This window comes from Gekko japonicus, unplaced genomic scaffold (assembly GCF_001447785.1).
Source record: "Gekko japonicus isolate JY-2015 unplaced genomic scaffold, Gekko_japonicus_V1.1 scaffold1578, whole genome shotgun sequence".
Lineage (NCBI taxonomy): Eukaryota > Metazoa > Chordata > Lepidosauria > Squamata > Gekkonidae > Gekko > Gekko japonicus.
This window is the reverse complement of record NW_015162530.1, coordinates 81,325-89,185: the sequence shown is the minus strand read 5'-3', so window position 1 is coordinate 89,185 and position 7,861 is coordinate 81,325. Positions and strand designations below refer to the sequence as shown.

Genomic DNA, 7,861 nt, shown 5'->3' with positions numbered 1-7,861 from the left:
GAGTGAACGGGCTGGAAGTGAGTGTGCTTCATCCTTCTGTCAAGGGAAGGGGCAGAGAACAGCCATGGTGGATTTCTGCTTCACTTCTAAGGAACTCTGGGTTGGGTCGAATTATGAAGCTTTCTGGGTAAGGAGGGAGGGAGGCCTTTTGGTGCCTGAGATATTGGGAATTCTTCCTGGGGCTGAGTTCAGTTGTGGCTCCTTGAGTCCCTTTAGGGGCTGCATGGTCCTTAAACACCCGATATCCCAGGGAAAGGTGAGGTATTTACTTAAGAACAGCATTGCCGGACGAGTCGGATGCCCGTGGTCAGCTACATACCTCCAGGCTGGTTTGGCAAGGGATCCTGGAGGGGTTTTTTTTGTCATCTTCTGGGTTTGGAATAGCGGTCACTGTGGGTTTGGAGGGGGAGGTATTTGTGAATTTCCTGCATTGTGCAGGGAGTTGGGCTAGATGACCCTGGAGGTCCCTTCCAACTCTATGATTCTATGGTTCTAGGCCTCCCCACCCTCCCCCAACAATGGGCATCCCTTCCAAAAACCAGGAACGTTCCCTTAGAGTTGTGGGGTTCGCCTGGTGAGGTCCAGACCAGTGTTCCCTCTAAGCTGAGTTAGTGTGAGCTAGCTCACGGTTTTTTAGCCTCCGGCTCACCCATTTTTGTCTTAGCTCAGGAAGGATGGCTCCAGAGAAAACTAATTTATGCAGTAGCCAAATTGCTTGCTCACAAGACCCCCACGGCTTAGAGGGAGCATTGGTACAGATTTCTCCCCCTAGCCCAGCAGTCACGTGTTATCGGAGCCTGAAGACCAGCTCCTCTTCTGTCTCAGCACACCTGGAAGGGAAAGTCTCTGTACAGTCAAAGGACTGGAAATCACGATTACTTTTTGAGTTTCATTATCATATGATCTGCTTGGCAAGGCAAATGGGCAGGGCGAAGGAACAGATCTTTGCCAATTTCCCCTTAGAGGAAGTTTGAGTTTCGTAGAGGGGAGGGATAGTCAGAATATAAAAACAGGGCTGGCCATGGAAAGGTTGCAACCTGCAGCTCACGAGACAAAAATGCACACTAATGAATCAGGAGTTCCTGATGGGTGGCTTGGCTTCTTGTGTGACCAGTGACTGGAACTCCCTCTTTATTCCAGCAGGAGATGTCGAGGAGTCAGTTGGGGAATTTCAGAGGTTCTCACTGGAAAAAGCCAAGAATGAACAGGCCGAAGGAAACATAATTAATAGACATGGACCACAGAGGCAGGAAGGAAGCCATACAGTGAAGAGAGGGGTTAAGTCCATTCCTTCCCAAGGAGGGGGCTTCCATGAAATCCCAATCCACAGCGATCACCAATGGACTCAATCAGGAGTGAAGCCATCTATCTGCTCCAAGAATGGAATGATATTCTCCAGTGGAAGAAAGGGTGATGTATTTTTTCCAAACCACACTATAATGAAGGCATGTAAATGCTTTTATTGTAGAAAGTACTTTAGGTACAGAACACAGTTTCTTGTACACCAAAGAATAAACACAGCACAGAAGCTTTTTGATTGCTCACAGTGTGGAAAGAGATTCAGTGTGAATTCCAGTCTTCAAAAGCACCAAAGAACCCACACAGGGGAGAAACCTTTTGAATGCTTGGAGTGTGGAAAGAAATTTAGTCAGAGTAGCCATCTTCAGATGCACCGAAGAACCCACACAGGGGAGAAACCTTTTGAATGCTCAGAGTGTGGAAAGAGATTCAGTCGGAGTGCCCATCTTCAACGGCATCAAAGAACCCACACAGGGGAGAAACCTTTTGAATGCGCCAAGTGTGGAAAGAGATTCAGTCAGAGTGGCACTCTTCAAAAGCATCACAGAACCCATATAGGGGAGAAACCTTTTGAATGCTCTGAGTGTGGAAAGAGATTCAGTGTGTATGGCACTCTTCAAAAGCATCACAGAAACCACAGAGGAGAGAAAACGTTTGAGTGCTCACAGTGTGGAAAGAGATTCAGTCAGAGTGGCGCTCTTCAACGGCATCAAAGAACCCACACAGGGGAGAAACCTTTTGAATGCTCACAGTGTGGAAAGAGATTCAGTCGGAGTGCCCATCTTCAACAGCATCAAAGAACCCACACAGGGGAGAAACCTTTTGAGTGCTCTGAGTGTGGAAAAAGATTCAGTCACATTGGCACTCTTCAACAGCATCAAAGAACCCATACAGGAGAGAAACCTTTTGAATGCTCAGAGTGCAGAAAGAGATTCAGTCGGAGTAGCACTCTTCAAGAACATCAGAGAACCCACACAAGGGAGAAACCTTTTGAATGCTCAGAGTGTGGAAAGAGATTCAATGAGAGTGGCACTCTTCAACGGCATCAAAGAACCCACACAGGGGAGAAACCTTTTGAATGCTCACAGTGTGGAAAGAAATTCAGCCAGAGTGGCACTCTTCAACAGCATCAAAGAACCCACACAGGGGAGAAACCTTTTGAATGTTCACAGTGTGGAAAGAGATTCAGTCGGAGTGGCCATCTTCAACGGCATCAAAGAACCCACACGGGTGAGAAACCTATTGAATGCCTACAGAGTGGAAAGATAGTCAGTCAGAGTGCCCATCTTCAATAGCATCTTCAACAGCATCAAAGAACCCACACAGGGGAGAAACCGTCTGAATGCTCAGAGTGTGGAAATCGATTCAGTGAGAGTGGCACTCTTCAAAGGCATCAAAGAATCCACAAAGAGGAGAACCATTTTCAATTATGAGAGTATGGGGGGGGGGGAATCAGTCAGAGTGGAACTCTTGAAGGGCACGTAGGAACTCACAGACAGGAGAAACCTTTTGCCCAGGGTGTGGACAGATATTCAACAGCATCTAAGAATTCTTGTACTGTGGAAAGAGCTTTAGGCATGATTGAAGACTGAACTAGACCTCACAAGGAAGATAACCAGAATGTGCTCTCCGGATGGAAGACATTTCAAGAACAGCTCATATTTTCTGAAGCAATGATGAGTCCACACAGGGGAGGAACCTCATAAATGCTAACAGTGTGTCCAGAGATTGAGACAGAGGTCCTACCTTCCTGTTCCTCAGAGTATTCCTGCAAAGATGAAATTTCCTATAGTTGGTTCAGTTGAGGCTCTTCTTCTAACGCCCAGATACTGAAGGTCCAGAAAGTAGTTAACTTTGAGTGACTGCCCTCCTCTTCGAAACTCATTACTTCAGAGTATCTGCCAAGCTAACTCTTTTTGACAACCGTAAAACTGGTAAAAACATTTCTGCTTTCCACATCCTGTGCAGAGATTTGCAAACAGAGGATGGTAGCCTAGTTTTTACTGGCATAGGAGAGCAGTTGAACTACCGGCTTTCCTAATTTACAAACTTCTTTTCTGACTAGGAGTTTAGAGAGGCATCCCCCAACCCTATATCCTCCCCATTCCAGCCTGCTGTGAGCTTTTGGGGATCTCGCCGCTTTGCAGCCCAGAGAGTTCTGGCAGTAGGATTAATTTGGGATGGAAGGAAATGGTCATGTCCCCCAACTCAACTACCCAGCAAGTTCAAAGGGGTTGGACTGCCATAGAAATACAATATTGTAGAAATGGGCAGATATTCATAGAATCATAGAATGTTAGAGTTGGAAGTTGCAGTGTGAACATTGTGGGGCCCGAATTTCCCAGTCCCAACTGTCTTCCCCACTCATCCCCAGATTCTCCCAGAGAGAATCAGGAGGGAGAAGTAAATCCCCCCACACTGTGAACCCCCCCCCCCTCTCCGTGAGCCATAAATGACCAGGAATAAGCCCTGGGCCAAGGCTTACTCCCCACCTCTGACTCCTCATGGTCCCCCTTGAATTCCTCCATTGAGATTGTGCCTTCTTTGAGCTGAGTGAGAAAATGAATTTTTTGTCTGACTACTTTAAGTTTGGAAAAGTGTCGGCGTTAGAGGGGGGGGGTATTTTGCCCCTCTCATAGAGGCTCAGTGTGTGGGAATGGGCAGCTGAAAAGGTAAATAACATCCCAGAAAGCCTCTCTTCCCTTCCAAGCCATTGCCAGCCCATAATTGTTTCTTTATCGATTTTGTTATTAATGGTAAGGTAGGAACACAACAACAGCTAGAAACAAAATATGACACACAATCGCCGTAGTTAACAACATTTTCAAATACATCACAATGGAAAGAACTTAGCAAATCGTCCGACTTAGATCTCTAACACTTTTTGAATTATTTTTGAAAAAACAATCTGATGGTCTAAAAGGTTTGCTTGCAATTATATATACTCTGCTTAATAACAAACCTTGGTCTGAAAAGTCCTCCATTCAAAATGCGTAGCATAATGATTGGAAAACAGAGCGCACAGATAGCCAGTGGTTAGGAATATGGAATACTTACATGTTTACTACTTAATCTCTGAACCTTAAATTACAAAACTATAAGTTATATGCACGCTGGTATCTTACTCCAGAAATTCTATTTAAATGCAAATTTAAGGCCACTCCCCTCTGTTGGAAGGGATGTGGAAATATTGGATCATTTCTCCACTGCTGGTGGGCTTGTCCCAGACTTATTACATTCTGGAATTATGTATTAGAAGAAGTGAGAAACATAACAGGGTTACGGTTGCCTAATCCTCCGGAATCATTACTACTCCATTATTAGCCAGGGATTTCTCTGACCAAACAGGCCCTAGAATTAATATCACTGTTATTGATGGCAACAAAATACCTAATAGCGCAAAATTGGAAATTGATTAAAATACCTACCTTAAAACAATGGATATCAAAAGTTTAGGACATGGCAGTCTCAGACAAATTAGCGACACAGTTACTGTCAATGGACACTCCATCACGAGTCAACAATTTTACGGATAAATGGTTTACTTTTTAAAAATATGTATCCTCAAATCCAATTCATATATATATATATATAAGTTGCCCCCCAAATATATGGATTTTGTGTTTTATTAGTAAGATAAGAAGTTATATTTCAGTCTAAAGCAGTAGGCATAGTGAGCTTGTTTTGTTGTTTTATTGTTTTGTTATTTTATTACTGTTATTCTTATTAATATTCTTAGGGATTCCATTGTTTGTAATGATAGAAATCCTTTGTTCTGGTTCTTTGTTCCTTCTTTTTGAAGTTTATTGTTAATAAGTTTGCTGAATTTTATACACAGAAAGTTTTAATGACATCAGTGTAAAAATCAAATCGTTTTACTCGTCTATATTTGCATGTATTAATATTGTTCAAACTGTTGTATTTAAATATAATTGAAAATGTTAATGATAAAAAGTGTTTGTTAATCAATCGGAAGGAGGAAAAAAACCCTCAGCGAAGGAAGGGCCATAGCTCTTTAAAATAAGTGGATGCCCCATATTTCCCACCCCATGCAAAAAAGGGAATAGTTTTTTCTTCAATCTGCTTCATCGAAATTTACTATAGCCAGTATTAATAAATATTACAGCCACTATTAATATGTAACAACAGTTATGATATGTTGGACGATTTACAGAACTCATACCCCTTTAGCTGCTAATTTTAGTGTAAGGGGGCTAAATTGGGTGGGTCTGTGGAAGACCCAAAGCACAATCAAAGTTGTGATTTGTGTCATCCTCTTATTGGTAGATGCTTTACTGAAGGATAAGCTTTCTGAAGTTGGTCTTAGCAAATTTTACCAGTTTTGGGGTCCAAATTCCCCCTAACTTAAGGCTTTTGCTTCTAAAATTCCGCCTGTTTGAAACAATGTACATTGGGGAACAGCTCTTTTTTTTTGTAAAGAAAGCCAGTAAATCAAAAGTATGTCTCAGCTTACAGAAACACACCCGAACAGCATTCTCAAGTTTGCTACAGCGACCAGTGGATAGCAACACGCTGAGCAGTCGCATCTCCCGGACCTCCCAGGGATGCGAGCTGTGCACGAGCGGGAAGGAGGGGGTATGCAGGCTCGTTGCCCCCCATGAGGCCCGGCGAAGGGCTTCTAGCCATGGGGCTTTTGAGAAGTCGCCTCTTCGCCAGTGCGATGCTGGGGAATTGAGGCGCCTCTCCACCCCGACAGTCCCTCCTGCAAGTGTCCGTATGGAACTTAGTGACGCTGACCGGGACAAGCACTGGGGATCAAGCGATCGAATCAGAGACTAAACGAGGTCGGAAGACCAATATGAACATGAGTCAGAATAAAGCGTCTATGATAATTTAAAAAGAAAGCTCCCCACCCCACAGATCGAGAAGTGAAATGAGCGGGGGGAGGGGCCCAAAATTTTAAAGAAAAAAAACGGGGGGGGGGGGAGCGAAAGCGTTGAAATCTGTTGAGAAAAACTTACCAAGGCGTGTATAAACGCTTGAGCGCACATTCAGAGACTTTAGAAACTGCGGCGAAAGTAAACAATCGGTAAAAGATGGCGGGGAAGTGGACAGAGAAGGAGAAACTTTTAAAAGCGAAACGGGAGAGTCCAAAACCGGAAAAAGTGCAGAAAAGGGCAACTTGAATGATAAAAGGGTTGGGACACTTTCCCTATGAGGAAAGGTTAAACTCTTTAGGTTGGAGAAACGACGGCTGAGGGGTGACATGATCGAGGTTTATAAGATTATGCATGGGATAGAGCAGTACCGTGTTTCCCTGAAAATAAGACACTGTCTTATATTTGTTTTTTCTCAAGAAGACACACTAGGGCTTATTTTCAGGGGATGTCTTATTTTTATTAAGTATAATACAACAATCTACATTTATTCAAATACAGTTAAATCATCTTCTTCTGGAACATCGTCATAACTCTCATCACTAGGTCTTATTATCGGGGTAGGGCTTATACCACAAATGCATAGAAATCCTGCTAGGGCTTATTTTTTGGGTAGGTCTTATTTTCGGGAAAACAGGGTACTTTTCTCCCTTTCTCACAATACAAGAACTCGTGGGCACTCAATGAAATTGCTGAGCGGTCGGGTTAGAATGGATAAAAGGAAGTACTTCTTCACCCAAAGAGTGATTAACATATGGAATCCACTGCCACAGGAGGTGGTGGCGGCTACAAGCATGGATGGCTTCAAAAGGGAATTAGATAAGCATATGGAGCAGAGGTCCATCAGTGGCTATTAGCCACAAGGTATAGATAGGGACTTTGGGGCAAGTGATGCTCTGTCTTCTTGGTGCTTGGGGAGGGGGTCAACAGTGGGAGGGCTTCTAATGTCCTGGCCCCACTGGTGGACCTCCTGATGGCACTGGTATTTCTGGCCACTGTGTGACAGAGAGTGTTGGACTGGATGGGCCTTTGGCCTGATCCAACATTGGCGTCTCTTATGTTCTTATGTCTTCCTGACTGGGGAACATATTATAATGCTTGTGCATTGACATGGATTAAAGAATGGATAAGAATCGAAAATACAAGACAGTTAAAATTGGAGGGACATGATTTAAAGCTAGACTGGCTTGCCTATCTCTGAAATCAAAAGGTGGATAATCATAATTGGAAACAATGGGAAACCCTTGAAGGCCCATTGGAAATATAACGAAAGCCAGGAATGCCAATTGACTTGCATGGGCTCCATTGAAATATATTACAGTACACGTAGAGTTGCAATAAAAACACGGAATGGATTTTCCATTAGGGTTTCTGGGCCCAAATAGACTTTCAATCTGGAAAAGAAAAAAGAAGTGCTAATGTAGCATTTTCCCCCATTTTTCCGAAAATTTCCGTTCCCCCCTGAAAAAAACTGGGGGGGAACGAGTTTTTTCCCGAGCTTCAAAATTTTTGGAAATCTTACATCTCTAATCCGGGAAAGCTTTAATTATTTTATTGTTGTCAGCGGCAAAGTCAACAATTGCACAAAACTGGAAAGAACCATCTTTGCCCACTCTACACCAATGGTATGCTAAGGTCTGGGACCATTTTATAATGAACAAGAT

At 43.5% G+C, this 7,861-nt stretch overlaps 1 pseudogene; it reads left to right on the top strand.

The window, feature by feature from the left end:
- The window catches only part of LOC107106179, a 5,755-nt pseudogene extending 3,104 nt beyond the window's left edge, over positions 1 to 2,651 (top strand).
- The last annotated feature ends 5,210 nt before the right edge of the window (positions 2,652 to 7,861 follow it).